Source organism: Calonectris borealis, chromosome 15 (genome assembly GCF_964195595.1).
Source record: "Calonectris borealis chromosome 15, bCalBor7.hap1.2, whole genome shotgun sequence".
Lineage (NCBI taxonomy): Eukaryota > Metazoa > Chordata > Aves > Procellariiformes > Procellariidae > Calonectris > Calonectris borealis.
In genome coordinates, this window is record NC_134326.1 from 10,201,278 (window position 1) to 10,210,702 (window position 9,425).

The following is a 9,425-nucleotide window of genomic DNA, read 5'->3' on the forward strand; positions in this document are numbered from 1 at the left end:
GACTGCTAACGGATGATGCTACTCGGAGAAAAAGTTTACACGATGCGATAGCAGATGATGCCTCGATCCCTTTATTCGAACTGTAAGGAAAAGATTGGCAGGAGAAATTAGTAGGAGAGAGAAATGCTGTGTTAGTACCTGGAGACCTGTTAATAGCAGAGAGTGAGCTGCTCAGTATTACCTGAGATGTTCTTAATATAGAAGACAAATGTTTTCATTTCAAATAATTCTCCGGAGTTTCCACTCGGGGCAACAGGCAAGTAAGCAAGGGCTGTAATTCAAACTAGCGTGCTGATTCGGCACTCCTGCAGATGCTCCTCTCTCTTCCAAGGAAACTGTGAAGGGTCCTGTTTTTCAGGTATCAAGTAGCGAGCATTTGGGGTGAGAATCTCAGCCCTGTCATGCAAGGTCCTAAAGGTCTTTTTCTTCTGGGATCAGCTATGAAAGGACTTGCCCATTAATTGAGGGTTTGAATTGTAAAATAATGAGAAATATTCCCCATCCTTTTTAGTACTACCCAGGTGCCATTATATATATATGTTTTTTTCAGCAAGAATGACTTTCTGCAGGCTTCTGCTGCACCTGCAAACACAGATTTTTACCTGCTTACCTACACTGGGAACAATCCCAAGCTTTCCAGAAAAGGAATTCTCATCAGGCAGCCGGATGGGCAGCAGCGGTGTTACAAAGGGTTTCATCTTGGCCAGAAGCTAAGCGCTTTTATTTATAAATATAGAAAACATATATATATTTTTATATGATGAATGGATAGGAAAAAAAAGGCTGCATAAGGAGGTTTGGTATCCCCAAATAAATGTGAGGTAAGCCATGCTGAGCCCACAGCACGGTTCCTCTGGACTCAGACTCAGCCACAACCTTCTCCGTGAGTGCTGAGAGCGCCCTGCTGCTTCCCGAGCCAGGACCTGCCGGAGGGGAGGGAAAACGAGGGAGAAACTTCAAAGATGAGCTCGCAGTGGCCATAAACAAGGGATCCTTGTTTGTGAATGTAGGTGCCTCTCAGAGGGAAAGAGGCTACCAAGTTTTGGACCTTGCTCTAAATTTGTCCAGATTTCTCTTTCTGGGTCACTCTTCCTTGCACAGATGCAGCCCGGCTTTATATAAGCTTTGTGAAATGAGGTCTCTCCTCATTAATTTTTCAGTTGCAATCCCCATCCATTTCTTTTCCTTTGCCTTCTGATTCTTCTGCTTGGATGTTTTCCTTCTGCTTCTTATTTCTGAAGGAGGTATCTAGACATGAAAAGCAAGAACAGAGCAGAGCCGAGCTAATTAGCAGCTGCTTTAAGCTATTGTTTACCCCGCACAGGAGTGCATCCGGAATCAATGCCAATTTGGATCACAAAAATGTTGCTAGAGAGAGCCAGGCCAAAGCCTTGAAAACCCATCGACAGCCCCTTTTCAAACTCACAGTTTTGCTGCAGACGAGCCCCACTGAGCAACATTTCCCAGCTCCATAGGCTCCTGCCTGCAGGGAAATAGGTAGAAACACATTTCTCACAATTCCATGTAAGTGGAAACACCTTGTGAACCCTCTGAGTCAATGTAGCATCGTTACTATTTCAAAACAGGGAGGAAAGAAATCAGGAAATGTTTGTTTTAAGAGGGGGGAAAAAAAAAAAAAGAAAAGAAGGAAAATTATGTGAAAAAATAAAAGGGTGTTTGCTCTTTTCATCCTTTTCCTTGCATAAAGCTCTAATATTAGCTATTATGGTTCCAGCTACCGGGAAGGAGCTGGAAAAAAATATGTTTGTTCTGATTAAGGATCCATATTGTCAGAATTGACTCCTCTGTCCTGGGTTCACAAGCACATATGTACACACATATGTTTCTGTTTTGTATGCAGGACCTGGGCTCCACTGTACCTGTGGTTTTTTAACCAGTCTTCCTGAATGTAAGGAGTGTTACAAGGACGATGCACTCTTCAGATCAGCTGTACTCCATTTCAGGCAGGAAAACAAGGAATTGGCTACATCTTCGATAAACGCAATTCAGGTTAGAAGTTGTGAAAATGCTTTTTTCTGGATCAATCTATGAATATTGTTGCTCATGCAAATATATGAATTTGCTCTGATTTCCGTGAAAACAACATGGAAAGATTTGCATTGACTTTATGAACTAGTTTGGTTATGAACTAAATCAAAACTGGTGAAAAGTATAATTTGAGCTTGCTTGCAGTCCATAACAAAAATGATTTGCCAAAAAAAAAAAGCCTCTATCAAAATGAAAGCAGGATGTTTGGTTGAAGTCACTGCATCAACATTATGAGCTCTCATTTGTTCATCAGACTGAGGTATGACAGTGTCACCTAGCAACTTTTGAAGGGCATTGAGACTTGACGGTGCTGAACTCTATAGAAAAGCCTATTAATAAATTAATTTACAAATCAACACTTTTTATGAGTGTCAAAAGCATCACATTTGTCATTAAAAAATTAACACTGTACAGGAGGAAAGGAACCAAAAAATAATTTTCATCCTGGCAGTTATGTAGTGGGAGGATTTAAACTGCGTAATCATTAAATACTTTAACCCTGGGAAGCAAAGGTGTGCATTTCCAATATCCCTGCTTTGAAATATATACATGCATACCCATAAGATTTATCTACATATATGTATGCATGTATCTATGTATATTATCTTAGATAAGTTCCATGTTTTTCCAGGTACTTATGTTAACAAAGAAGAAAGATTAATCTGTTAAGTTTTGCCCATACTATTTCATATCTCCTAGTATGTACAATTCCTTATTCTTCAGTAAGTTCATAACTCCCCTGCTCTGCCAGCCCACCTGAAGATCGAGGCATGGAGCGCCGTGGTGGTCCATAATGTCGAAATCCAGTAACTTCCCATTGAATGACTGCTGCCAGAGCTGCCTGGATGGAGCAGATAATTCTCTGTATATGGCAGAGCTTAGCCAAAATTAACAGGCGTGATGGTCAGCAAAACTTAGGCTGATTTTGGTTGGTGGATTGGCTGCGGTGAGGATCATGTCAATCAGCCAGTCTCTTTGGTCTATGAATTAAAATTAGGAAAAAGCAGAATTAATAAAAGCTAAATTAGGCCTAATAATTTGTAAGGGGGAGTCTTGAGTAGTCCAGCATCAGAGAGGCAGGGTCTAGGCTCTCCGCTGCACGGCTGAGAAGACAAAGCGTCCCTTGCGGCGATTTTCTAGGTTGGATTTGAATTATTAAAAGCTTTCACAGAAGAAAAAGAATTTAGACAGGGAACTTTCCTCAGAATTAGCAGACATGTAATGTGCCAGTGCATTTGCTAAAAGTAAGGGAAATTAGAAGTGGCAAATATTCTAGAAAAAGAGACGGGTGGGTACATATTGCATTGCATTGTCTGGCTATTTGTGATATTTTCTCTTTACCTACACGGCCTCTGTGGGTGAATTAGTTGGTCCCTGCATGTGTGTTCACCACTGCAGTCGCTGGTTGTCTCTGAGTTTACACTTCCAGCCGTTCATCACCCTCCAGGTCACGCGAAGGGACTTCACCAAGGTGGGGGAAAGAGTAGGTGCTAATGGGATCTGCCTGCAAGCTTGTCGGAACGCGCTAATCCAAAATAGACCTAAGAAGCCTAACAGCGCTTTAAATCAAATCTGAGCCTGGAAAAGAGGAATCAGTTTGAGTGTTTAAAAAAAAAAAAAAAGATTTTAATAGCAGCGAGAGTGGAAAAAATATTTTACAGGGATTCATTAATGGCTCTACTCCAAAGCCTTTCCTTTCTGCTTTCCTCCTGTCTCCTGTGACCCTTGGGCTTCACCTGTGTTACAACTGGGAATCGGCAGGTCGGATACCTGCCTGCTGGAAAGCAGCACAGCTCCGCTGGGCTCCGCGGCACCCGTCATTTCACCCTCGATACTCTTGCTGCCTTTTTTTTTTTCCACAAGCATATCCCTGGTTCGACAGAGGGGCAAACAACTCCCGCGTGCTCCCTTCCCTGGCGCGGTGCTGGTGAGTCCACGGGCAGAGGGAAGGTTGGCCAGGCAGGGCAGCCCGATGCCTACCTACACACCTAAAGCCAGACAAGCGTCAGAGCTTTATTTCTGTTAGATTTAATGTCTTGATCCTCGTGGATATCTTATTTGTACATCTAAGGGCCAGGGCAGATGTCACTGACTGTTTTGGTACCAACCAGCTTCTTTTCTATACATGGACAAACACAGGTCCCAGTCACACACGTTTTTCCCTTCCCGCCTGAGTGCAGGAGGAAAAGGCTCCCGATTTCCAGGACAAAGCTGCCAGCGGTGGCAGCCAGAAAGTCTGGCCGTGAAGGACAAAACTGTAGAAAAATAACGTGGTGAGGCTTTCTTCTGCTTCTGGGAGGACTCTGGCTTCTTCGGCCTCCAAGAAAACCAATGGCAGCTGGATGACCTAAAAGCCTGGCTGGCAGTCAGGTCCAGGCTGCTCAGCCAGGGAGCAGATGGGCAGGAACGGGTGGGTGACTTTGGTGCCTACTGACCCGGGACAAACACTGGTTTTGTTAAACACCATTGGCACAGCTACTCCTCTTTCAGCAGCCTGAAATAAATTTCAGATTTGGTGATTTCTGCTCCAGCATTCAGATGCTCATGGCGCTGGGCTCATCCTGCTCACGCAGGGATGAGAGCATCTCACCCATGCCCCACTCTGCATGGCCCCAGGGAGCCCCAGGACCAGAAGAAAAAGGAGCAAGAAAAAGAAAGGAAAGACTGAGGAGCTCATTCCTCAGCAGGAGAACAACATGCCGTGTTTTGCAGCGTAGTCCATGGGACATGGTACTCTGACGCGCCCCAGAAGGTAAGCACGGGCTGTGTTGAATGCAGCTGGGAGAGCGAGCCCAAGCTCACGGCGGGACTTTTTCAGAGCAAGCTGCCTCCGGCAGCAGCTTGAGGAATCACAAAAAAAGCCACTGACTCCTCGTGCCCAGGTCCACTGTGCGGGGACAACCTGGCTTTGTGCACGTTTGTAAACCCAGCAGGCTGCCCCGCGGTTCCCCCCTAACGCAGGAAGGGCCGGCAGGACCAGACTTGTAGGGCAGCAGATTTTACTCCCAGATTGACTCCACAAACATAATTGAGGACACTGGTTATTCCTTGAGTGTTATACCATTTTCATGTCTATCTTCGTCAGTCTTTCTTACGGCAGCTGAGCGATGGGCAGAGCTGAGGTACCACATCCAGCAGAGAGCTGCAGGTTTGCAGGGCACGCCGGCGTGCGGACCCTCCTGCGTGCCAGGCCTGCGAGGTGGGGTCAGGGCGGCAGTGTCCAGGGGGTGTCTAGTACAAGATAAAAGCGCTATTACTACCACAGTGGTTAAATATGATTTTTTTTTTTCCTCTTAAGAACATATATTCTATGCCACAAGGTCTGACATCAATATATACATATCTATTTATGCTGCAAAGTTCCCATAGCTTCATGAACCAAAAATTTTATTGAGCAATTTTTCTCTTACACTGGCTATATAACAAACATGTATAACGACTGATGGTAATTAAAAACTACCTAATTCTGGCACTGCTGCAGCCAGTCAGAACATTTCCTACTCCACAGGCTAGGATGAAACCAAATCAGATCAGAAAGGCAATTCATGCTCATCACGACGCTTTCTCTCTCCCCGTTCTGTCCTCAGCTCCCTTCCAGACACGGGATATTTTTCATGAGAGAGAACGAGCAACTCGTTTTGTCCTAAAGTCACCGAGCAATGCAGATTACAGTGCAAAGAACTGAACAGCAAAAGCCTTGCTGCCTCAAAACAGAGCGCAATAAAAGGTAAAGTGATAATCCCCCCCAAACGATAACTCCCCCATAGGCATCGAGGTTTTTCTGTTATCCTTTTGTGCTCTCTGTAGGCGGGAGCAGCCTGGGGCTGAGCAGAGGGCACCAGAAGAAAGTGGTTTGCTCCCCTTGGGTTCGCCAAGAGCATAACGTGGGATCTGTCAAAAGAAACAGTGAAAAACAGTTTATTTGATTTTTTTCTGACAAACTAATTAATCACTGAGGGAATCTATCTGTACAGTATTTGATCTGGCTTTCTAGCATTTTTGGTTCCACCTTCCATCTGTAATAGAAACTCTCTCTGCTTTTTTTTTTTTAAAGTAAGCTTTACCTTTCTCACTTCACCCCTCCTTTCACTGACACAATAAAACACCATTTTCTACTTTTTTTATCATTACATTTCTCCACAGCTACTGGAGAAAAGCAGTGTTGAAGCGAAGCTGTAACCCCAATGGAAGTTTGGATTTCTTCATCAGAGGGGGGTTCCCATTTAGGAGACAAATGTCTTCATTTCAGAGGAAAAGAGTTTGATTTGTTGTACAAATACTTTGCAACCCATAGGCTGATGAGGTGACAAGCTTCAGTTTAATATTTCCTCTTGTGGTTATGTCATAGCACCAAGTACTTGTATTTCATCTCGTTGATAGAAGAAAAGTGGCAAGTGTGCAGAGAAAATACAGCATTGATAAAATGATTGCTGGCGAGTGGGAACAAGCGTGAACACCCTGAAACGTGCCCGGCTGGCGGCACAGCGAGTACCCCTGTGAGCTGATGTGCCCCAGCCGCGCGCTGGAACGGAGGTGTCTGGAAGGCAAAGAACGCCCGACGTACCTTCGTCTCCTGGCGGAAAATCAGTTTCCGTTCTAAACGGCTAAAAACTCTTTGTATTAATCAAATCAATGCAAATTATGTGATTTAGATGACTGGCAGCTTTAATAGGTTGTACGAAGATACTTTGCCAGCCTAAGTAGAATTGGGAACAGAATCAACTCTCAGAGCTGAAGAAACAGCTCACAGCTGAGGTTAAAAGCACAGAGACGAGACAAACCCCCTTTGAGTACCCCTGGACTAACAGTGGGGGTTTAATGCGTCTTTCCAAAAGAGACGTGCTATTGAGGCGTCCCCGCTTCTGCTCGCTAAAAGCAGGGCCGTACCTGTAGGCTTCTGGTGGCTCAGATCCGTTCACGATCCCTGATCCCACTCGGCTGCAGTGGTGGAAAGGCCGCTCCCTTCTACCCCAGCTAAACCCATCACCTGAGATTAAGCACACGTGGCCTGAAGGGTCCTGCCTGCAAGGTTATTCGCAGTCTGTCTGCTAACGTGCTGACATTGCGTTTCCCCCGGAGTGACGATGCCGGGCTGGAGTTGCCGTCAGGTAACGCAGCGGCAGAGGGGAGTTGCCAGTGAAATTCCCCAGAGGAGGAGTTTCTCCTCGCAGCTATTCCTGCTCTTACGCACGCTCCTGTTTGATCCGCCTCTGGGAAAGGCACACAGGCTGATTTAAGCTGCCAATGACGACAGCCAAGGTCATCCTTTGACTTTGACTTGAAATGGGTTCTGTACTCCTTGGGCCATGCATAACCCCACAGAGGGATTCCTCTGCCTCATCACACCGCGGTGGGGCCGGCTCCTCCCAGACACCAGAGGACGGAGCAGCTACTCTGGCTCCTGTCTGTCTCCACCTTCCTGGCCACGCACCTTGAGGCACGGGACTAAAGGTCTTCTGGCAGCACTGCACCTCCCAGGAGGGTGCAGCCACCACCGGGTTTAACATCAGGACAGATGGAAGTGGAGGGGCCTGCTTAAGGCAGTGGCTGAGGTGGGAGACGAGGGGAGAGGGAGAGCGGGACTGAATGCAACACCAGCTCAAAAGAAGGAGGAATACGGCTGTACGCTGTGAGCAATACTTCTTGTCTTTGCAGAGGGGACTCCCACTCTGTTCTGCGTTAGGTAACTTCTGGGGAAATAATATTTTATGCCAAAGAGGAACTGCTTCTTTAGCCACTGTCCTCGCCATGTACCGTAAGGTGCAGAGATGAAGTCTGTTCCCTGTGCCGCTCAGGGCAGTGGCTGTGATCCCCTGAAGTCTTGTTTCACTCAAATCTTGTTGATTCAAGGACCATCCCCGGGACACTTCTCCAATTCTAACATCCCAATACTGAGTTCAACTGAAGTGTCAGCTTGTATTTTACAGACCTCACGTACGGTGAAAGGACACCCTCCCCAGCTCACCCCACAGCACAGTTTCCCTGGGGTTCTGTAATGGAATAAGAAAAACACTTCAAAGACAAGAAATTATATTGAGTTCTCTTACTCCAAATTAGATTAGCATTTTAATGTTGTTTAATTAGTTAGTTGCAGGTTTTTTGTACACTTGTTTATAATATTGGGAAAGTGTATTTTACAACATTGCAGATACAAATAATAAATTGTGCAACACAGATGTTGCCACTGATTGTAATATTTTAAGTGAAGAGGAAAACAGTCTGCTTAGCTTTTAATTAGATTTATTCCAAGCAGACACAAAAATAAAAATTTACTTGTCTTTTAAGTAAATACCATCTGCAATATATTTCTATACCACAACCTAGTGCAAAGCATATCTGCAGCCTGCTATGCTCCTGCTTTATTTTCTTTACAGTGGAAAGCCTCCTGGTACAGTGAAGGTAAATCAGCGGCAACGCAGCATGGCTCTGACACAAAGCTGCCCCCAGCCTGTTTCAGTCACCTCTCAGAGGTGTTTTGGGCTAGAGGTGCTCTTGGCCTGATAGCAGAAGCGCACAACAAATGTCTGCCTGTAACCCCTGTCTGCGTGGCGCTCAGCACTGTGCGACAAGCAGTGAGACTGGCACGCCCCGGGCCAGAGAGGGAACTATATAATGACTCGCTGAACCACGCACACGCAAGTTTTGTCATTATTTGAGTGGCATGACAGCAGTAAATGCTGTAGGACGCAAGCCGAAAGCACCCATTGCCTCTTTACGGCTAGTGTCTCTCAACATGCTGCACAACCAGGGAGTTTCTTCCTTTTGTAAAAAAGATAAGTCCAAGTGTAATAACCCCCAATACTGGCTAATTTATTTTCCCATTCCCATTTTGTGTTTCCAAAGCACAAAAGATACCAATGTAAATGCCTAATGCCCAAGGAATCAGGCCACATTTGTCACTGTTTACTGATGTACAATTTGCATATACGAGTTTACTTCCAGCAGCAGAGTTACAGCACATGTAAAGTAAGAGGCTTAGTTCCACGTCAGACCACTGCAAGGGTTATTTATGCCCTGGGACGAGCGGCTGGCAGACGGGCATCACTGTTGGGAGGAGGGTGAGCCAGCTCCCAGGCACTCCTGGCATCAGGTCTTCTCATTACCAGAAGCCTTTAAGCTCAGCCCAAGGGCAGAAAAGCAGGACGCGCTGTGTGCAGGGCAGCTGAAGGACCCCTCAGTTGAAGAGCGTGGGACCTTCCCCATTTCACTGTGGCAGTTTAAGCCTCTCAGAAACATCTAGTCCAAAAGATGTTGCTGCAGTACCACCTGTGGCAGCTTTGCAGACGAGTTTCTGCACTAAGGCAATTCCCCCTCGCCCTCACCGGGTAGTCAGACAGGCACCGACACCTCTTCTTTGGGTTAACGCGAGTTGTACT

At 45.9% G+C, this 9,425-nt stretch overlaps 1 long non-coding RNA gene across 2 annotated transcripts; it reads right to left on the reverse strand.

Annotated features, from left to right (window-relative positions):
- Positions 1 to 456: 456 nt before the first annotated feature.
- On the reverse strand, positions 457 to 3,011 carry LOC142088640 (uncharacterized). 2 transcript variants are annotated; one of them, XR_012675891.1, is made up of 3 exons: positions 2,806 to 3,011; positions 1,427 to 1,483; positions 457 to 1,248 (listed from the first exon to the last, which is right to left on the reverse strand). It is a non-coding gene; the product is annotated as an uncharacterized LOC142088640 (long non-coding RNA). The 2 variants fall into 2 exon arrangements; XR_012675890.1 differs by having other exon boundaries at positions 457 to 1,483.
- Between the last annotated feature and the right edge of the window lie 6,414 nt (positions 3,012 to 9,425).